Here is a 24,288-nt window from a genome sequence, read left to right on the forward strand (position 1 = left end):
TATTTGTACAAATATGGTGGCACACACACTGTAAAATAAATCTGTTCATTACTATTATAATATTGCAGATACCTTAAGTATTCCCTCCAATAGTGAATTAAAGAATTCCTTGATAAAAAATACCTTTGTTGATCTCACTACATATTAAGCAAAAATGTCATGAAGATACTGGGTGATTTTTAACTGGACGAAATTAGGTTTTCTTTGAATGAGTAAAGTTAAGTCGTTTGAAAGCTACTAGAATAATTCAAAGGAAAGATATTGCAAGTGAATCAATTCACTCTTGTTGGGAATACCATGGACCTGTTTTTACTAATACATGAGGGTCCTATTTGAATGTTGAAAGAGTCAATATTCTTCGGCTTTTGGTTTTTGTTTTTGGTGTTTTTCTTTTTCGCTGCCAAACTAAATGAATTTGCCTATTGCTGCTGAATGGGGGTTGTGGAACAACAGCTGGGTGAAAAACCTCCCCGTACGTCCACTTGCTCCTAGGAGGAAAACCCCGGGCCAGCTGTACCCCGCATTCAATGACCTCCCGGGCTGGGTCAGAATGGTCTTAGATTAAGTACCTGCTTTGAAGTAGGTTACTGGCTTTACTGTTAGTATTAATAATCATGATTGTATAAATACTAAACCAGGTATTCATTGTCGGTCGACTTTGATGATACCTTCCTCTAGTGCAGCCTCTTTACTCCTGGCTTTTGAACTCCTGTGTTGCGAGATTGATGAATTGCGAACCAGTAATACCAAATCTGTTGTTCTTCTGTGCCTAAGAAGAAAAAAAAAAGAATTCATTATCATTCATTGGAAACGTATTTGTGACTCAAATGATGACTTCTGGCTTGTAGGTATTTATAGGGACAGAGGCAAACAAAGGATGTACCAACAGTGTAATGTCTAAGATCTAGTCATTTACTCACATGTAAACAACAACCTTATAGCACCACATGTGCATTTCTAAATAAGGCTACAAGACTGACTGCGATGACTAGGATGACTAAGGTAACTAGGGTGACTAGAATGACTAAGACAACTGGAATGATCAGGGTTACTAGGATGACTAAGATGACTAGGGTGACTGGATGATTAAGATGACTGAGGTGACTGGGGTGACTGAGGTGACTAGGGTGACAAGAGTGAATGGGTTGACTGTGATGGCTGGGAAGGTTTGGCTGACTGGAATGACTCGGATGACTAGGAATACTGGGATGACAAGAGATACGATAAGAGGCCTGGGTTGACTGGGGTGACAGGCATGACTGGGGTCACTGGGGTGACTGGGATGACTGGGGTGCCTTGGGTGACTGGGATGATTTGGATGACTGGCATAACTCTTATTAATGGGATAGCTAGCATGACTGGGATAACTAGGATGACTAGGAAAACTAGGGTAACTGTGTTGAATGGGATGAATAGGATGACTAGGATGGCTATGATGACTATGATTACTGGAGTGACTAGGATTACTGGGTTGACTGGGATCACTGGCGTGACCATGACGACTAGGGTGACAAGGTGGCCTGGATGACCAGGATGCCTGGCATTACTGGGATGCTAAACTGTCAAAGGTTTGAACCCAGGAGTCGTTTAGTAGGTACAAAATGTAGGTTGAGCATGATCATCCAGGTGATTGTAGTCCTGAATTAAGACTGTTGCTGACAATGATTAACGTTTTGACAAACTGTGCCACAGTCATCTTCAGAGTCAAAGTGAGTTGTGTCATGTCAGTTGATAAAATTGAAACCTGGTCATGGACATGATTGGTCAATTAGGTCACAATGATATTGGTTGTCTGTCAGTTAAGCTGTGATATTGTTATTTGGATGAATAGATTGAACAGCAGGGATGACTTGGTTATTGTGATGAAAAGGATAATTAAAATAAGGTGGAGTAGGGAATTGGGATGGATGGCTGTTAATAATGGCTGGGGGCTGGGAATTTCCCCCAGCTACTACGAGTGTCACCCCCGTCAACTTTCATATACAAAACAAAGGGAAAACAGAACCAAAAGAACTTCCTAGCCATTCAATTCACCGCCTTCTAACTGCATATAACCACCAACTTGCAAAGTATATTAGTGACAGGCCTGGGGATGGCTGAGGCAATTGGGGGACTGGGATGACTAGCGTTATGAAATAACTGAGATGACTGGGATAATTAGAATAACAGGGATGACAAGGATGACTTGGGTGACTGGGATGATTTGGATAACTGGAATCACTAGGATTACTGAGATGACTGTGGTGACTGGGATGACTGGGGTGACTGGGATGACTAGGTTTAGGATGACTAGGATGACTGGGATTACTGGGATGACTAGGATGACTGGGATGACTGGGATGACTAGGATGACTAGAATGAGTAAGATGACTGGAATGACTTGGGTGACTAGGGCGCTTTCCATTTTAAATTTGTCAGAAATGACTGGCCAGCCCATTCCCATCATAATGAGAATTTTAGTTTTAATCAAAACTAACGATCCAGATCAGTCAAATGCTAAACATTAAACACAAAGGAAATGGTTTTTCAGCAAAACCTCTTGGAAAATGCCTATTGTATTTAAAAAATGTCTGGTTCGGCCTTGGTCTAGCCGGCCAGTTCTGACTTTCGAAAGTGCCCTAAGATGACTAGGGTGACTGGGATGACTAGAGTCAGACTAGGGTGACTAGGATGACTGGGATGACTAGGATGACTAGGTTGACCGGGATGATTAGGATGACTAGGTTGACCGGGATGACTAGGTTGACCAGGATGAAAAGGATGACTAGGGTGACTGGGTTGACTAGCATGACTAGAATTACTGGGGTGACTAGGATGACTTGGATGACCATGGGAATGAGGATGACTAGGATCACTGGGTTGACTAGGTTGACTGGGTGACTGGGATGACTGGGAAAATTAGGCCGGCTGCGATCACTAGAATAACTAGAAAGACCAAGTGCTTTCATAGCTCTGGGCTTCATGTGCCAACTCTAATGGCAGAAAATACCTCCATTGGATGTTTAAAAAACCTACCCATTTATGGAGCTGCTTATAAAGACTTTAAACCAGTAACTTTATCGAAGCAGCTAAAAAGCATACCTTTCACACAGCCCAGTATGCAAATTCAGTGCATGAGAGGTAGGTTTTAAATTACAGATGTTTTGACACTATGCCAATTTGTGATGTGCTGTCAAGCAAAAAATGCGGTTCAGCAAATGCACAGTTTTCTTATTTTGCCGCTGTAATTTGTGAAATTCATAAAATTGTGGTGACTGTATAAAAAAGCTATAAAGGACAATAAGCTACCATCATTTCGTGGTATTTATATATGAATTTTCATCGATGTAGTTGATATCTTGTGGGTGAAAGTTGCCACTACACATGAAAGATAACTACACACTTCAAAAGAGCTGACATTCCATTTGGTGAAGAAACTCATCGCTAGCGATTTTCAGTATAGTTGGTTCTTCTCATGCTGGTTTTTTCATTCACACAATCAAGGCAACTACAAGAGATTTTCACCTTTCAGCAAACAAACGGTCATGATCGAATGCAGTGTTAATCCCTAACAAATACGAAAACTAAGACACTCCAATTAGACAGTGTGCTAATAAAATGAAATGCACAAAGAAAACTTCCTGAAAGAAACTTGAAATTATGCAAAATCTAATGTCAATTTTCTTCAGTCTTTGAAGCAATACTACAGGAAATGGTTTCTCATTGGACATGTCGTCTATAATTTGAGCCAAAAATTACTGCTTCAATGATTGTCACTACATGATTCTCATAATGCCATGCAATTCTCATCGTGCAGAAAACAAGACATGACTGGTAACTTACTTTAGAGTGATAAGTAGGATGACTATAGGGTGACTGGGATAACTAGGATGACTGGAATACCTAGGGTGACTATGGTGACTGGGATAAATAAATTAAATAAATAAATAATGATTTGGGGGTAGCACATCCACAAAGTGGTTCTTCGTCTACCTGATTCCTGGTCGAATTGGACTTTGCAAATGCTGGTTTCTGAGGAGAGGGGCAAACCGTAGTACCCAGAGAAAAACCTCTCAAAGTAAAGGAGAGAACCAACAACAAACTCAACCTACATATGGCGTCGATGCTGGGGTTTGAACCTGGGCCACATTGGTGGGAGGCAAGCGCTCTCACCACTGCACCATCCATTGCTCCGTAAGGGATGTATTTCGGATGAATGGGTTGACTGGGATGACCAAGATGACAATCAAATCAATCAATCAATAAAGCTTTATTAACGGTATCACTTCATTAAAAATGCTCTTCCAGTGAGCCGTTTACAAAACAAGGGGGATGACTTGGATGACTAAGGATGACTAGGGTTCATGACTAGGATAAAATAATGAGGATGACTAGGGTGACTGGGATAACTAGTCAAAAAAATGACTGTGATTTCTAGGATGACTGGGATGACTGGGATGACTGGGGTGACTTTGGTGACTGGGATGACTAGGGTGGGTGGGATAAGTAGAATGACTAAGATGACTGGGATACACAGGATGACTGCGATCAATAGGATAACTGCATTGACTGGAATTACTGGGGTGACTGAGATGACTAGGACCAAGCTTATCCCCTGATAGGTACCCCTGACTGTCTAAACAAAGTGTGTTATACCAGTTTAGAAAGTTAAAAAAAGAAAAAGCTTTTGATACCTGGAATGCCTGAAATCACCATTGGGACACTGCTATCCTCCTGCTGCTTTTGATGTCATTCTCCCATTAATTGAAGAAATGTTTTGATATCCAACTTGTGATGGACAAGGAACCTTCCAGAACATTCCCAAATGGGACAGGGTCTGTGAAATGGCCTGCAGAGATGTAAGAAGTAATACAATTAATAAATTTCACTGTCAAGTAGAAAGGAAGAATTAGTTTCCCTATGTATCTGTGGACATTCTTTTTTCCTGCAAAAATTTACGTTTCCTACCAGATTAAATAAATGAAGTCTTGCTTTGATATTTTTACTGTCAAACCAACAAACCTGCGAACACCAGAAATATTTCTAGAGCATGTGTTGTAAGAAAAAAAATCTAGACAATCAGGCATGCGAAAACTAAACTGCAAGCGAAAAATGATAAATTAGTTTGCGACTTTGTGGAAACTCACACATCCTGATATCTGCTGTGACTGGTCATTCCTGAAATATTTCTAGTGTTCATGGTTTTCTCAGTTTCACAGTAAAATTCATTAAAGATGTTTACAAAGAGGCTACCAAAGTCTGCCTGCAATAGCAAATTTCTAAAATCTGGGTCCAGTTGTTCATGGGCCATTTAGCACTAACTTGGGGTAAAATTAAATTTTAAATCTGGGCTTCTTTTTATTCAAAAGCATTTTCTCTAACAATTTTTTCAGTCTGATATTTTGAAACATCTGGTCATCAAATTAGAGACTTAAGGTTTTCATATTTGCATTGAAATTTCCCACTAACCCTGGGTTATCTTAACTCAGCTTGGATGAACAACTCAGTCATGTTAATTTCAATTTTTTTGTGATCTGACAACAGCTTTAAGTTGGTTTGTGAATACCAAACCAAGAAACATTAAATGTGTGTAATAAGGTGAAATGGTCCTAGTTAAAAAAGTGACTGTAGAACAACAGCTGGGTGATTATAGCCTGCCCCAAATGTCCACTTCCTCATACACGCAAGAGAAAAACCCTGAGCAACACAGCTGAACCCCAAAATCAGTGATCTCCTGCGATGGGTCATAGAAAGTGTGAAACCAAGTCTCTGTAATGAACACCGGTAACTGTTAGCAATATATCATTTTTGACAGCATACTAACCAAACCAGATGCCTAGAGTATGATGCTGTTTTCCTCTAAATCCAGACTCTCCTCCAAAGAATGTAGTCCATTTCTATTAACCTCTGACCAGCTTGCCTGAGAAAATAAATAACCCATCTTTATAAGCACACAAACTGGTGATGATATGATAGTTAACTCTTGTTAAACCGATCAACAATAGATGGGTGTGAGGAAGGCACCTGGTGAAACTGAAGGGAGCTGCAAGAGAGCCTAGAAAGTAACCATGACAACCCTGTGAGTGGCATCCACAAGGCACCATCATACTGATAACCTCAGTGGAGAAATGCGCAGACACTTACCAAGACAAACATCCACAGGGGAGGGGGGCTGGGAGCAAAAAATGCTAAAGTTACTTCACGAAAAGGCAACCTGAGCAAAATGATTGGCTTCTCTGAAAACACTGTAAAATTACTAAAGCCCTGCTAAAGCCTAAGATGCAGAACATCACCCATTTCGAGTTAAGAAATGGGAACAAATTGACAACTTTAAAGTCCCAAATCTTTTTCAGGTTTCTTGATTGAAATTGAGGTTATGTCGTAAGCTGTTTATACTTCTGTTTAAATAATGACAAACCAGGAAGTTGTAAAAACCTTTGTCACCATGGGCTCATTGACTGAACATATAAATTGGCTGTCGTTAATTATGCCAAAAAACTACTATATTGTTTAACGAGTTGTTTTAGCCCTACATTTGCATAATGTTACCCACTTCATCTACTGCGTCAAAGTCATCACAACCATCCCAGTCATCAAAGACATCCCAATCATAGTCATCACAATCATCACAGTTGTCCCAGTCATCTTAGTATGAATCCCAGTCATCCTAGTAAATATCTGAATCATCCAGTCATCCCAGAAATCAAAGCCACCCTAATCAACCCAATAACACACTAGTCAAACTAACTATCAAAGTTTTATTTGTTGGATTTATTAATTCTGTTTTCATTATCATACATTGGAAACTTATTTGTTACTCAAATGATGACTTATGGCTTGTAGGTATTTATAGGGACAGAGGCAAACAAAGGATGTACCAACAGTGTAATGTCTAAGATCTAGTCATTTACCCAGGACTCACATGTAAACAACAACCTTATAGCACCACATGTGCATTTCTAAATAAGACTACAAGACTGACTGCTATGACTAGGATGACTAAGGTAACTAGGGTGACTAGAATGACTAAGACAACTGGAATGATCAGGGTTACTGGGATGACTAGGATGATTAAGATGACTGAGGTGACTGGGGTGACTGAGGTGACTAGGGTGAAAAGAGTTAATGGGTTGACTGTGATGGCTGGGAAGGTTTGGCTGGCTGGAATGACTCGGATGACTAGGAATACTGGGATGACAAGAGATACGATAAGAGGCCTGGGTTGACTGGGGTGACAGGCATGACTGGGGTCACTGGGGTGACTGGGATGACTGGGGTGCCTTGGGTGACTGGGATGATTTGGATGACTGGCACAACTCTTATCAATGGGATGGCTAGCATGACTGGGATAACTAGGATGACTAGGAAAACTAGGGTAACTGTGTTGAATGGGATGAATAGGATGACTAGGATGGCTATGATGACTATGATTACTGGAGTGACTAGGATAACTGGGTTGACTGGGATCACTGGCGTGACCATGACGACTAGGGTGACAAGGTGGCCTGGATGACCAGGATGCCTGGCATTACTGGGATGCTAAACTGTCAAAGGTTTGAACCCAGGAGTCGTTTAGTAGGTACAAAATGTAGGTTGAGCATGATCATCCAGGTGATTGTAGTCCTGAATTAAGACTGTTGTTGACAAACTGTGCCACAGTCATCTTCAGAGTCAAAGTGAGTTGTGTCATGTCAGTTGATAAAATTGAAACCTGGTCAATGACATGATTGGTCAATTTGGTCACGATGATATTGGTTGTCTGTCAGTTAAGCTGTGATATCGTTATTTGGATGAATAGATTGAACAGCAGAGATGACTAGGATGATTGTGATGAAAAGGATAATTAAAATAACTGAGATGGCTTAAGGTGGAGTAGGGAACTGGGATGGATGGCTGTCAATAATGGCTGGGGGCTGGGAATTTCCCCTGGCTACTACGAGTGTCACTCCCGTCAACTTTCATATAAAAAAAAGGGAAAACAGAACCAAAAGAACTTCCTAATCATTCAATTCACCGCCTTCTAACTGCATAAAACACCAACTTGAAAAGTATATTAGTGACAGGCCTGGGGATGGCTGAGGCAATTGGGGGACTGGGATGACTAGGGTGATGAAATAACTGAGATGACTGCACAGGGTGACTGGGATAATTAGAATGACAGGGATGACAAGGATCACTCGGGTGACTAGGATGATTTGGATAACTGGAATCACGAGGATTACTGAGATGACCGCAGTGACTGGGTTCACTGGGGTGACTGAGATTACTGGGATGACTAGGATGACTGGGATGACTACAATGACTGGGATGACTAGGTTTAGGATGAATGGGATTACTATTTGACTAGGATGACTGGGATGACTAGGATGACTGGGATGACTAGGATGACTAGGGTGACAGGGATGACTAGGTTTAGATGACTGGGATGACTAGGATGACTGGGATGACTAGGATGACTGGGATAACTAGGATGACTGGGATGACTGGGATGACTAGGATGACTGGAATGAGTAGGATGACTGGAATGACTTGGGTGACTAGGGCGCTTTCCATTTTAAATTTGTCAGAAATGACTGGCCAGCCCATTCCCATCATAATGAGAATTTTAGTTTAATCAAAACCAACAATCCAGATCAGTCAAATGCTAAACATTATACACAAAGGAAATGGTTTTTCAGCAAAACCTCTTGGAAAATGCCTATTGTATTTAAAAATGTCTGGTTCGGCCTTGCTCTAGCTGGCCAGTTCTGACTTTTGAAAGTGCCCTAAGATAACTAGGATGACTGGGATGACTAGGATGACTAAGGTGCTACGATGACTGGGATCACCATGGGAATGAGGATGAATAGGATCACTGAGTTGACTAGGATGACTGGAGTAACTGGGTGACTGTCCCAAATGTCCACTTGCTCATACATGTAAGACAAAAACCCTGAGCAACACAGCTGAACCCCAAAATCAGTGATCTCCTGGGCTGGGTTATAGAAAGTGTATTAACAAGTCTCTTTAATGAACACCGGTAACCATTAGCATTATAATTTATCATTTTTGACAGCATACTAACCAAACCAGATGCCTAGAGTATGATGCTGTTTTCCTCTAAATCCAGACTCTCCTCTAACCTCTCGCCAGCTTGCCTGAGAAAATAAATAACCCATCTTTATAAGCACACAAACCGGTGATGATATGATAGTTAACTTTTGTTAAACCCATCAACAATAGATGGGTGTGAGGAAGGCGCCTGGTGAAACTGAAGGGAGCTGCAAGCGAGCCTAGAAGGTAACCATGACAACCCTGTGAGTAGCACCCACCAGGCACCATCATACCGAGAACCTCAGTGGAGAAATGCGCAGACACTTACCAAGAAAAACATCCAAAGGGGAGGGGGGCTGGGAGCAAAAAAACCTAAAGTTACTTCACGAAAAGGCAACCTGAGCAAAATGATTGGCTTCTCCAAAAATGCTGTAAAATTACTAAAGCCCTGCTAAAGCCTAAGATGGAGAACATCACCCATTTCGAGTTAAGAAATGGGACTAAATTGACAACTTTAAAGTCCCAAATCTTTTTCAGGTTTCTTGATTAAAATTGAGGTTATGTTGTAAGCTGTTTATACTTCTGTTTAAATAATGACAAACCAGGAAGTTGTAAAAACCTTTGTCACCATGAGCTCATTGACTGAACATATAAATTGGTTGTTGTTAATTATGCCAAAAAGCTACTATCTTGTTTAACAAGTTGTTTTAGCCCTACAGTTGCATAATGTAACCCACTTCATCTACTGCGTCAAAGTCATCACAACCATCCCAGTTATAAAAGACATTCCAATCATAGTTATTGCAATCACCAGAGTTGTCCCAGTCATCTTAGTATGAATCCCAGTCATCTCAGCAATCTGAGTCATCCAGTCATCCTAGTAATCAAAGCCACCCTAATCAACCCAATATCACACTAGTCAAACTTACTATCAAAGTTTTATTTGTTGGATTTATTAATTCCGTTTTCATTATCATTCATTGGAAACTTACTTGTTACTCAAATGATGAGTTCTGGCTTGTAGTAATATAGAGCAGGTTGAATTTCTATTACTAGGTATTTATAGCAACAGAGACAAGAAAGGGATGTGCAAACAGTGTAATGTCTAAGAACTAGTCATTTACCCAGGACTCACAATGTAAACAACAACCTTATAGCACCACATGTGCATTTCTAAATAAGACTACAAGCCTGACTGCAATGACTAGGATGACTAAGGTAACTAGGGTGACTAGAATGACTACAAAAACTGGAATGATCAGGGTTACTGGGATGACTAAGATGACTGAGGTGACTGGATGATTAAGATGACTGAGGTGACTGGGGTGACTGAGGTGACTAGGGTGACAAGAGTGAATGGGTTGACTGTGATGGCTGGGAAGGTTTGGCTGACTGGAATGACTAGGATGACTAGGAATACTGGGATGACAAGAGATAAGATAAGAGGCCAGTGTTGACTGGGGTGACAGGCATGACTGGGGTGACTGGGGTGACTGGGATGACTGGGATGATTTGGATGACTGGCATAACTCTTATTAATGGGATGGCCAGCAGACTGGGATAACTAGGATGACTAGGAAAACTAGGGTAACTGTGTTGAATGGGATGAATAGGATGACTAGGATGGCTATAATGACTATGATAACTGCAATGACGAGGATTACTGGGTTGACTGGGATCACTGGCGTGACCGTGACGACCAGGGTGGCTAGGATGATTAGGGTGACGGGGGTGGCTTGGATAACTAGGATGCCTAGCATTACTGGGATGTTAAACTGTCAAAGGTTTGAACCCAGGAGTCGTTTAATAAGTACAAAATGTAGGTTGAACATGATCATCCAGGTGATTGCATGTATTCCTGAATAGGACTGTTGTTGACAATGATTAACGTTTTCACAAACTGTGCGCCAGTCATCTTCAGAGTCAAAGTGAGTTGTGTCATGTCAGTTGATAAAATTGAAATCTGGTTATTGACCTGATTGGTCAATTAAGTCACAATGATATGGGTTGTCTGTCAGTTAAGCTGTGATGTTATTTGGATGAGTAGACTGAACAGCAGGAGTAACTGGGATGATTGTGATGAAAAGGATAATTAAAATATCTGAGATGGCTTAAGGTGGAGTAGGGAACTGGGATGTATGGCTGTCAATAACGGCCCGGGGCTGGGGATTTCCCCTGGCTACTACGAGTGTCACCCCCGTCCACTTTCAAGTAGGAAACAAAAGGAAAATAGAACCAAAAGAACTTCCAAGCCGCCATTCAATTCACTGTCTTCTACCTGCATATAACCACCAAGTTGAAAAGTATATTAGTGACAGGCCTGGGGATAGGGTGATAAAATAACTGAGATGACTGCATGGGGTGACTGGGATAATTAGAATGACAGGGATGACAAGGATGACTTGGATGACTGGGATGATTTGGATAACTGGAATCACTGTGATTACTGAGATGACTGCAGTGACTAGGATGACTGGGATGACTGGGGTGACTGGGATGACTACAATGACTAGGGTGACAGGGATGCCTAGGTTTAGGAAGACTGAGATTACTAAGATGACTAGGATGACTGGGATGACTGGGATGACTACGATGACTAGGGTGACAAGGATGACTAGGTTTAGGATGAATGGGATGACTAGGATGACTAGGATGACTGGGATGACTAGGACAACTGGTATTACTGGGATCACTAGGATGATTGGAATGACTAGGATGACTGGGGGTGACTAGAATGAGTAGGATGACTGGGATGACTTAAGTGACTAGGGTGCTTTCCATTTTAAATTTGTCAGAAATGACTGGCCAGGCCATTCCAATCATAATGAGAATTTTAGTTTTAATCAAAACTAACCATCCAGATCCAGATCAGTCAAATGCTAAACATTATACACAAAGGAAATGGTTTTCCAGCAAAACCTCTTGGAAAATGCCTATTTTATTTAAAAAATGTGTGGTTCGCAGTGTTCCAGCCAGAGTGCGCCATTGCGTGAATCACGCAAAAGATCGAGAGACAGCCCCCACCAAAAATGTTCAAGGGCCATTATGGCCCTTTTCTTTTTAACTGCCTGGGCTTAAAATGGTCTCTGTTACTCCAACTACAATAATTTTCCAATTAAACAGAATTTTTAATCTAAAAAACAACGACTCCGTACCTTTGTACACAACAATGAACATGAAAATCAATCCATGAACTGAGCTTCTTGAGTTTACCTGATTTACCGTGAGTGGTCTTGAGACCACTGAGCTTCGACTTGACTTTTGTAATATTGCAGAAGCTCATGGTTCATGGCATCTCGAAAAAGGATGAACCTGACAAACGCATCTTCGAGGTCTGTCAAAAGTTTCTTCTCAATAAGTCACGAAAACGTGGATGGAGGTTCAGAAGAAGATGGAGGAGGTTCAGTTCAGATGAAGCGAATGGAAGCAGATTTTGACAGTGAAGTGGAAAATGAGATGAAAAAAATGACTTACTATTTTTATTGCATACATCCTGATTGTACTGTTTGCTTTATTACCGAAGATAATTTCCTCTATTGTGTATAAAAAGGGATGCTCCATGTCAGCTTCAAATAAACTGCCATTTTCATTTCTTTAACTTTCCAACTGTTTCTTCTCTTTTGCATATTAGAGAGATACTGGTACATTGGCCCTTCCTTGAAATATCTGGCCCCCAAAAATGGGTTGTAGGGGCCACTTTGGCCCTCAAGCAGAATTTTCTGGCTGGAACACTGGGTTCGGCCTTGGTCTAGCCAGTTCTGACTTTCAAAAGTGCCCTAAGATGACTAGGGTGACTGGGATGACTAGAGTCAGACTAGGGTGACTAGGATGACTTGGATGACTAGGATGACTGGGATGACTAGGATGACTAGGGTGACTGGGTTGACTAGGCTGACTAGAATTACTGAGGTGACTAGGATGACTGGGATGACCATGGGAATGAGGATGACCTAGAATCACTGGGTTGACTAGGATGACTGAGGTGACTGGGTGACTGGCATTACTGAGAAAATTAGGCTGGCTGCGATCACTAGAATAACTAGGATGTCCAAGTGCTTTAATAGTACTGTACTGGAAGAAAAATACCTACATTGGATGTTTAAAAAATGTACCCCTTCGTGGAGCTGCTTATAAAGACTTTAAACCCGTAAGTTAATCGAAGCAGCTGAAAAGCATACCTTTTACACAGCCCAGTATGCAAATTCAGTGCATGAGGGGTAGGTTTCAAATTACACATGTTTTGACTCTAAGCAAATTTGTGATGTTCTGTCAAGCCAAAAATGCAGTTCAGCAAATGCACAGTTTTCTTATTTTGCCACTGTAATTTGTGAAATTCATAAAATTGTAGTGACTGTATAAAAAAAGTTATAAGGAACAATAAGCTACCATCATTTTGTGGTATTTATATACGAATTCTTATCGATGCTGTTGATATCTTGTGGGCGAAAGTTGCCACTACACATGAAAGATAACCACACACTTCAAAAGAGCTGACATTTAATTTTGGTGAAGAAACTCATCGCTAGCAATTTGCAGTATAGTTGGTTCTTCTCATGCTGGTTTTTTCATTCACAATATCAAGGCAACTAAAAGAGATTTTCATGTTTCAGCGAACAAACGGTCATGATCGAATGCAGTGTTAACTGTCAATCCCTAACAAATACGAAAACTAAGAAACTCCAGTTAAACAGTGTGCTAATAAAATGAAAAGCTCAAAGAAAACTTCCGGAAAGAAACTTAAAATTATGCAAAATCTAATGTCCATTTTCTTTAGTCTTTGAAGCAACTCTACAGGAAATGGTTTCTCACTGGACATGTCGTCTATAATTTGTGCCAAAAATTACCACTTCAATGATTCTCATAGTGCGACGCAATTCTTATCAAGCAGGAAACAAGACACAACTGGTAACTTACTTTAGAGTGGTAAGTAGGATGACTATAGGGTGACTGGGATAACTAGGATGACTGGAATACCTAGGGTGACTATGGTGACTGGGATAACTGGAATGAATAGGTTGAATGGGATGACCAGGATGACAGGGATGATTCGGATGACTAAGGATGACTAGGGTTCATGACGAGGATAAATGAGGATGACTAGGGTGACTGGGATAACTACCGGTAGTCAAAAAACTGACTGTGATTTCTAGGATGACTGGGTTGACTGGGGTGACTTTGGTGACTAGGAGGACTGGGGGTTGGTGGATGGGAAAAGTAGAATGACTAAGATGACTGGGATACGCAGGATGACTGCCATCAATAGTTTAACTGCATTGACTGGAATTACTGAGGTGACTGAGATGACTAGGACTAAGCCTATCCCCTGATAGGTACCCCTGAGCCTCTAAACAAAGTGTGTTATACCAGTTTAGAAAGTTAAAAAAAGAAAAACCTGTGGATACCTGGAAAGCCTGAAATCACCAACGGGACACTGCCATCCTCCTGCTGCTTTTGATGTCATTCTCCCTTTAATTGAAGAAATTTTTTGATATCCAACTTGTGATGGGCAAGGAATCTTCCAGAACATTCCCAAACGGGGACGGGGTCTGTGAAATGGCCTGCAGAGATGTAAGAATTAATACAATTAATAAATTTCCCTGCCAAGTAGAAAGAAAGATTTATTAGTTTCGCTACGTATATATGGACATTCTGTTTTCCTGCAAAAATTCATGTTCCCTACAAGATTAAATAAATGACGTCTTGCTTTGATATTTTTACTGTCAAACCAACAAACCTGCAAACACCAGAAATAATTATTTCTAGAGTATGTGTTGTAAGAAAAAAATCTTGACAATCAGGCATGTGAAAACTAAACAAGCAAGCAAGCAAAAAATGACAAATTAGTTTGTGATTTTGTGGAAAACTCACACATCCTGATATCTGCTGTGATTGGTCATTCCTGAAATATTTCAAGTGTTCATGGTTTTGTCAGTTTCACAGTAAAATTCATTAAAGATGTTCACAAAGAGACTACAAAAGCCTGTCCGCAATATCAAATTTCTAAAACCTGGGTCCAGTTGTTCTAAGGCCGTTTAGTGCTAACTTGGGGTAAGATAAATTTTAAATCTGGGTTTCTTTTTGTTCAAAAGCATTTTCTCTAATAATTTTCTCAGTCTGTTATTTTGAAACATCCAATCATCAAATTAGAGATTTTAGGCTTTCATAATTATTTACATTCAAATTTCCCACTAACCCTGAGTTATCTTAACCCAGCTATGAACAACCCAGTCATGTTGATTTTAATTTTTTCGTGATCTGACAACAGCTTTAAGTTGGCTTATGAATACCAACCCAAGAAACATTAAATGAGTGTAATAAGGTGAACTGGTCCTAGTTAAAAAAGTGACTGTAGAACAACAGCTGGGTGATTACAGCCTGCCCCAAATGTCCACTTCTTCATACATGTAAGAGAAAAACCCTGAGCAACCCAGCTGAACCCCAAAATCAGTAATCTCCCGGGCTGGATCATAGAAAGTGTAAAACCAAGTCTCTGTAATGAACACCGCTAACCATTAGCAATATATCATTTTTGACAGCATACTAACCAAACCAGATGCCTAGAGTATGAGGCTGTTTTCCTCTAAATCCAGACTCTCCTCCACAGAATGCGGTCCATTTCTAGTAACCTCTGACCAGCTTGCCTGAGAAAATAAATAAACCATCTTTATAAACACACAAACTGGTGATGATATGATAGTTAACTCTTGTTAAACCGATCAACAATAGATGGGTGTGAGGAAGCGCCTGGTGAAACTGAAGGGAGCTGCAAGCGACAAAGATGACTGGGATGACTAGGATGACTGGGTTGAATAAAATGAGTAGGTTGACAAGGATAACTAGGATGACTAGGATTACTGCAGGGTGACTAGGATGACTGTTATTACTGGCACAATAGTATTAAAACTTTGCTGTTACTCATTGCTTAAACCCCCCCTTATAGATAGGTGGATATTGCATTTTAGTAAAATCCAACTAGTGGTCTATTTATCAATGCTGCCTTCTGATTGGTTGAGCTACTATAAGGCTATATGTTAAAGCCTACTAGTAACGAAAAGCGTGCGCCTTTTGGCAGCAAAAAAGGATTAAAGTCTAGCTTTAACTGGCTAAAATTTTTTATTCTCGATATTTTTGACCAACTTGTTGGATTTTACTAAAACAACAGTACATACAGTGTGGCGTTTCTGTCGGGCGTCGGATAGCAGAAAGATGGAGCGAGTACAAGAGCGAGCGTTAAGAGCCGTCTACTGTGATACAAGAAGTTCATACGATGAATTCTTGAGAAAAGCTAAACTCACGACACTAGCTATAGGCTGTCGCTGATTGCAGGATATAGCCATAATTATGTATAAGGCAAAGTACAATATATGCCCTCCGTACATAAAGGACATTTTTAAGCTAGATAAACCTCGCTATGGACTCAGAAATTCTGGTGACTTTTTTATTCCTCGATACAACACAACAACTTACGGGAGACAGAGCCTAAGATAATATGTGGGTCCAGTAATATGGTCTAAATTAAGCAAGGATGTAAAAAAAGCAGAATCAATTTACAGCTTTAAAAAGAAAATTCGTAAGGTAGATCTTGAAAAAGTAATCACAGAGGGCTGTAAAAACTGCCTTCTATGTTGTACATAAATGACATTTTCTAGACAGAAAGGACACCTCTTAATCAATAAGTCCTATTTTATAATGATAAACCCGAATACGTTTTATCGATATTTTTTTAGTATGTATATTTTTGTAAATTTATTCTTTGTAGATTTTTTTTATGTATTAATTAGTTAGAGCTGATAGTATTTTAATTTAGTGTCCCCTATTAGTAGGCCTTACATGGCCAGCTAGAAGACCTGACACTGAAATAAAGTTTTATCATCATCGTGATCATCATCAACAATTATTCCTCTTGCCCTCATGGCCTCTGAGTCAATAGCCCATTCGGCCTTCGGCCTCATGGGCTATTGACTCAGAGCCCATTTGGGCTCGAGGAATAATAAATATATTTAACAATTATTGTTAGATATACATGTATTTGCTTTGTTTCTTATGACCAAATCCAATAAATGCATGTTCTTAAACTTTTAACTCTATGGTAGAGAACTAACTCTGAGGTCTCAAGTATGATAATAACATCAATCCTCTAGTTCAGCAATAAAACACAGGGGCATAGGCAGGATTTTTCTATAAGGAGGTACGCACAACTTTAAAGTCCGAAATATTTTTCAGGTTTCTAGATTAAAGTTGAGGTTATGTTGTAAGCTGTTTATACTTTTGTTAAAATAATGACAAACCATGAAGTTGTAAAAACCTTTTTCACCATGGGCTCATTGACTGAACATATAAATTGGTTGTCATTAATCATGCCAAAAAGCTACTATCTTGTTTAACAAGTTGTTTTAGACTAAAAAAAAAACATTTGCGTAATGTGCCCCACTTCAACTACTGCATCAGTCATCACAACCACCCCAGTTAGCCAAGACATCCCAGTCATAGTCATCGCAATCATCCCAGTTGTCCCAGTCATCTTAGTATAAATCCCAGACATCCTAGTAATCAAAGCCACCCTAATCAACCCAATATCACCCTAGTCATCCCAACCATTCCAGTCATCCATGTCTTCCCAGTGATCCCAGTAATAACAGTCATCCCAGTCACCCCAGTAATCCTAGTCATCCTAGTTATCCTTGTTAACCTACTCATTTTATTCAACCCAGTCATCCTAGTCATCCCAGTCATCTTTGTCATCCTCATAATCCCAGTCATCCTAGTCATCCCAGTCATCCTAGTCATTCCAGTCATCCCAGTCATTTAGGGCACAAAATTAACATTTTTTTCAAGGAGACATCTGGCTCCTAAATTTTCAAAAAATGTCACTAAGTCCAAAAAGGAAGTAGCCATTTTTTTCAGAAAAAACAAAAACAAAAGCTACATGAAAAATTTATTACACATGTATAACAATGCCAAATTGCAAGGTTTCCTAGCTTTAGGAACACCTGAACATTTTTGTTGATATCTTTAAAAAATAGCAAACAACAATTCTGGTTATGTACTGAATCAAGAACAAACTTAGACTTTCATATATTACGAGTGCATGTAATATCAGCCACATTCTTTAAAATTCCGAAAATAAGCCCCGGGGCTTATATTAATTTTTTCAAAGACACTTTCTGAGTTCTTAGTTTTGAAGGGGCTTATATTCAGAGGGGCTTAAATATACAGAACGAAATTTGCATTTCAAAATCGGCTAGGCTTATACTTGGAGGCAAGTTCCCTGTTCTAAAAATCCACTCTCAATTCATTGTAGGATATAAATGGGTAAAAAGGATATACAGTGTACAAGGGTATACAGGGTATTATAGTATTACTAGGATAAACATGGGTAAACAGGATACATAGGGATATACAGTATTAAACACGATATACAAGGTGCATGTGTGTTTTGTAGATTGTGAAAAGGCCTTCGACAGAGTAAATTGGGTGAAGCTCCTGGAAGTTTTGAAATCCATAGGAGTTGACTGGCCGGACTGACGGCTGATTGAGAGGCTTTATATGGGGCAAAGTGCGAGAGTCAGGCTGAAAGATGGCTTATCAGAACCAGCAGTGATTGGCTGTGGCACCAGACAAGGTTGCTTGTTATCTCCCATACTCTTTAACATATATTATGAAGCCATGCTAAGAGATGCTTTAAGCCGTGTGACTGAAGGTATTCGAGTGGGAGGTCATCTCATTAAGACAGTACGCTTTGTGGATGATCAAGCAATCTTAGCCACTTCAGTTAAAGGTCTGCAACTTATGATGGATAAAATGCAAGAAACCACAGGGGAATATCGCAGGATGATCAATATTAAGAAGACCAACTAAAGGTGATGAAAATCAGTAAGAGGCCTGGTGAGGAATTCATGATCTTTCTTAACGGTGAACAATTAAGTCAAGAATCACACTTTAACTACCTTGGGAGCCTCATTACACAGAACGGATCCTTAGAAAAAGAAATTAGATCGAGAATAACCCGAGAAAAGAACGTATTTACCAAGAGAAAAGAACTGCCAACAAAAGCCTGTAGCCTTTGACTGAAGAAGAAAATTATAAAGACTGTCATCTGGAGTACTCTTCTGTATGGAGCCGAATCATGGACCTTGAAGAAAGAGGATGTGCGAAGGCTGGAGAGCTGTGAGATGTAGCTTTGCAGAAAGGTCTTAAACATTACTTGGTCTGACGAAGTCTGTAACGAGGAATATTATTATTGAGGCGTGTCGGTGAGGAGAGGGCCATCATATGTGTTATCAACAGAAGACAGTCTGGCTTGGTCATACGCTACGGCATTGTGATCTTGTCCCATTAGTTATTGAGAATAATAGCAAAGAGACCACCCGGAAGACCTCGAGGGGGAATGCTGGATACAGTTAAGAATGGCAGACCTTTTACATAGCAGTCTAGAGGCACGCCTTAGATCTTGAAGGACCTGACTGTGGGCAGAACACACACACACATACAGGGTATACAGTATTCCTAGGGTATACATGGGTAAAGAGGATGCATTGGGGTATACATGGTATACAATATTATTAGGGCATACATGGGTAAACAGGATACATAGGGTAAGGAGACTATATTAGGGCGACTATGTGTAGACTACCATGAATTACTTGCCAACAAAGCATTTCTTTTTCTGTAGTACAAATTCAAAGTGTTGTTTTCAAAGTCAGAGTGGAGTTTTAGAATTCAAAGTGTTGTTTTCGATTTACGAGTGGAGTTTAGAATTTGGAGTGAGTTTTTGAATTTGGAGTGAAGTTTTCAAAATTAATTTGTAGTGATGTTTTCGAATTCGGAGTGGAGTTTTGAAATTCGGAGTGATGTTTTTTAATTCTAAGTGATGTTTTAAAATTTGGAGTGGAGTTTCAGAATTCAGAGTGAGCTTTTAGAATTAAGCGTGAACTTTTAGAATTAGCAGTGAGCTTTTAGAATTCAAAGTGAGTTATTAGAATTTGGAGTGCGTTTAAAGGTAAGGAGTGTCATTTAAATTCAGAGTGCACTTGTGGGCTACTGTAGACCTGCCATCACAAGCAGAAAAACAAGACTTGTCCCTTTTAGAAACATTAACTTGTCAAATCTCCATCTTCTTTTATTTCCAAGCCATTGCTTAATGGATTTAGTGTTCCAGCATGTACCTTACTAACAACACTAATTGCAATTTCTACCAACAACTGAAACACTAGAATAGGCCTCCAAAATATAGCTAAGTGAAAGCATGTGGAATTGGAAAAGTACGGAATGTTGTGAGCTCGCAACAATTTATGCTTTTTTTCGCAAAAGGTACATTTCAATCCACAATCTACAATGATACTTTTGGAAAATCCCAGATGGCAGACATTGACATGTTCACTTTATAGAGTTCATGACGACTTTGCTACAAACCTTAGTCATTCATACTGATTCGTCTACCTTCAAGCTTTATTTAATCACACAATCCATAAAAGTAAGATGAAAGAAAACTGAAAAGTTCTGGTTGCCAATGTGGCAACTAACTTTTGAATCTTGGTCACCAGCATGGTGAATTTAGGTGCATTGGCGACTGTATCAGGCACAATTTTGTGCCTCTCATCTTAGTCATCTTAGTGATCCTAATCATCCTGGTCATCCTAGTAATCCCAGTCATCTTAGTCATCCTAACCATCCTAGTCATCCTTGTCATCCTAGTTATCCTAGTCATCCCAGTAATCTTAGTCATCCTAGTTATCTGAGTTATCCTAGGCATCCCAGTCATCCTAGTCATCCTAATCAAGCTAGTCATCCCAGTTATTTTAATCATCCTAATCATCCTAGCAATCCTAGTCATCCTAGTAATTCTAATAATCCTAGTCATCCTAGTCATCCAAGTCATCCCAGTCATGCTAGTCAACCCCATAATCCTAGTCAACTCAGTCATCCTAGTCACCCTAGTCATCCTAGTTATTCCAGTTATCCTAGTCATCCCATTCATACTAGTCATCCTAGACATCCTTATCATCTTAGTCATCCCAGTCTTCCCATTCATCCTTATCATCCTAGTCATCCTAGTTATCCCAGTCATCCTAACCATCCCATTCATCCTTGTGATTCTAGACATACTTGTCATCTTAGCCATCCTAGTCACCCCAGTCATCCTAGTTATCTTAGTCATTCCATTCATCCTATCGAGTGGCACGAAATTTTTGCGGATTGGCCATTTTTTGTGTTTTGTGGGAATTAATTTTTGCGATTAGGACAGATTGGTTTTTCTCACTGGGAACTAATTTTTGCAATTTTGCAATTTTCAGGAAGTATCTAGTACCCAGTAATGATAATATTTTTGTTTTTGTTAGGTACGTGTAATAGAAATACATACTTTCAAACAGTACTATGGTGTGCATACCCTACTGTATGTAAAACCATTTCATAAGGTTTTGAGGTAAGTTGTAATTGAACAGACATGATTTTTTACTTCTGCATTTTTGTGTAGCGAATTTAAGTTAGAGCATTACTCTGGAGTAAATTTTTTGTGGGAAAAATGTTTGCGGTCATTTTTATTTGCAGGAACTTATTTTTTGCGGATCACTGGAAAACTCACAGAAATTAGAAGCCGCAAAAATTTTGTGCACCACAGAAGTCATCCTTGTCATCCTAGTCATCTTAGTCATCCTAGTCATCCTAGTCATCCCACTCATCCTAGTAATCCTAATCATCCTATTGATCCTAGTCATGCTAGCTATTCTAGTTATTCTAGTCATCCTAATCACCCTTATAATCCTAGTAATGCCAGTTATTGTAGTCATTCTAGTCATCCTTATAACCCTAGTCATGCCAGTTATTGTAGTCACCCTAGTCATCCCAGTCACCCTGGTTATCCTAGTCGCCCTAGTAGTAATCCTAGTCATCCTAGTCATCCTAGTCACCCCATTCATCCTAGTAATTTTAATCATCTTAGTCATTCTAGTCATTTTATTCAACCCAGTCATCCTAATCATCCTGGTCATCCCAGCCATTCTAGTCATCCCAGTCATCCTAGTCATCCTATTAATCCCAGTCATCATAGTCATCCTAGTCATCCCAGTCATCCTAACCATCCGAGTCATGCAGAGCTCTCAAAAATTTTTCAAGTAGTAGGCTGATAATTAATTGTAGGGGGCTTTTGGAACTCGCAGTAAAGGCACAAGTTTTTGAGGGCCGAGGTATCTAGGGACATTATGAAATTTAGAGTTTCGGAAATGCCATTTCTAGGGTTTTCAAAGGGTATTTTCCACTGCGGATGCCATGTTGTTCAAGAACTCATGTAAGACTGGGAACAATGCCATCAAAATGTCCCAGGCGCTCCACAACATCCCACGGGTCAAACGTTTTACAGATCTACACCTGTTTAAATATGTCATTGTCATTGCCAATGTCATTCAAAACTAGGAAATGGATGCTTTACAATAATTATTGTATTCAATGGTGTTTATTTTTTGTTAGCAGTTATGGTAGAAGGGGATGAAAGTGGCCGGCTAAGGATAGCTAACTAGCTACCGGCCTTTATTGACAGCTCTGGTCAACCAAGTCATCCTAGTCATCCCAGTCATCCTAGTAATCCCAGTCATCCCAGTCACCCTAGTCATCCCAGTAGTCCTAGTCATCCTAGTAATGCCAGTCATCCTGGTCATCCTAGTCATGCATCTGTAAAGGTAGCTATCCCCCCGAAACAATAAAAATATTACAACAAGCCTTAAGAAATTATTACAATGTACGAAGAACAACTGTCACGAAGGACGTAAAACTTACATTCTGGTCCTGTATTCTTCTCATGTATTGTTTTGTCAGCAGCTAATCAGCATCGAAACTGTTGATCCATTACACTTGAGACTTAGACTGCAACAAAACAAAACATTGAAAGAGATGAAAATCAAGGAGTCACAGTCATGTGTAAACTACAAACTGATTAAAAAGGAAGGGTGTAGTGAGGAATGGAATAAGGGAACTGACTGGTCAGCTGAAGTCCTAGACTTTGCACCAACATGAAAGAGGAGGAACAAGGATGAAGGAGAGAGGAAAGGGAGGCATTAGGGGGAAAATATTGGTGATAAGAAAAAAAAAGAAAGGTAGACTGCAAGTGACTTTGCTGCTCAGATACTCCCGCTTACAGATTTTCAAGCAAAAGAGAGACTGCTCGCAGTCTAGAGGAAAAGCAGCAAGAGGTACAAGGTATAGGAGAGATAGAAAGGGTAGCGACAATGCAAAGTTGATGTAAGTAACTTGGCAGCATTGATTAGTGGGAACGTAAAAATGAAATGGGGAAAAGGCAAAGAGGTGGTACAGGTAAGACCAAAAAAAAATAGAACAAAAAGGGAAAATTAATACTGTACATGGTGAATGGAATCACAATAAAAACAAAATAGAGAAGGGAAACAATATGAGAAAGAAAGAGGGGAGTACTGTTCAAAGGAATAATGGAAACAACAATCATAGCCAAGAAGGGGGAGCAAAAAGGGCAGCAGGGGATGTGGAGTGGTATAGGGAAAGCAAAATTTGTGTCATAGGTACAAGCTGTTGAGTGAAACTAATGGCTACAAAAATGTGGAAGGGGAACAATGTGAGTTGCACACAGAGAGATAAAAATTGGAGAAGCACAGGCAAGATGAATAATAGAAACAAAAGACACAGAGAAGGAAAGTAGAACTTTTCATTTAAACTTCTCACTTTTTTGCCTACTCACGCATTGGCGTACACTGCCACAACCGGCATGCACACTAGTATGAAATCAGGCATGTGAGCTAATTTAACAAACTTTTTAATGGTCTATAGTTTTGTACCCTGAAGAAGGCAGCATTGCCAAAAATAATGTGGGTTTAAGAACTTATAGCAGCGTCAATTTTATAATTTTCAAATGAACATTAAGTAGTTACGGCTGTCTATGCAAGAATTTTTAATCTCTATTACTCAAAGATAAAGGGAGACATGCAAGAGAGTGGCATTGAAAAAGCCAAAGGGAAGATTTGTATTGGTATTTATTCACTGAAGTATAGTAAAAGTGAAATAATAATGGTAATAAACTAAAACACCAAAGAAAGGGGAGAGACAGCAAAGTGGCCAATAAGGGAATATTGGTGGATGGAGATGTCTTTGTTCTAAGTTGTATTCAACAGTTACCGGCACCGTGTAAACAACTTATTGACAGAATCAAGCAAAACTATAAGTACAATGTACAAGAGAACGACTGGACAACTGACAATTTGACTAACAATAAACGACTATTTAACTGTGACAAAAGACTGATCGAAATGCACCAAT

General features: G+C 39.8%; 1 long non-coding RNA gene across 1 annotated transcript; it reads right to left on the bottom strand.

The window, feature by feature from the left end:
- Nucleotides 1-235: 235 nt before the first annotated feature.
- LOC140942345 (uncharacterized) lies at nt 236-15,633 on the bottom strand. Its single transcript, XR_012166533.1, has 3 exons — nt 15,558-15,633; nt 14,415-14,570; nt 236-769 (listed from the first exon to the last, which is right to left on the bottom strand). It is a non-coding gene; the product is annotated as an uncharacterized lncRNA (long non-coding RNA).
- Nucleotides 15,634-24,288: the final 8,655 nt, after the last annotated feature.

This window comes from Porites lutea, chromosome 6 (assembly GCF_958299795.1).
Source record: "Porites lutea chromosome 6, jaPorLute2.1, whole genome shotgun sequence".
Taxonomy (NCBI): domain Eukaryota; kingdom Metazoa; phylum Cnidaria; class Anthozoa; order Scleractinia; family Poritidae; genus Porites; species Porites lutea.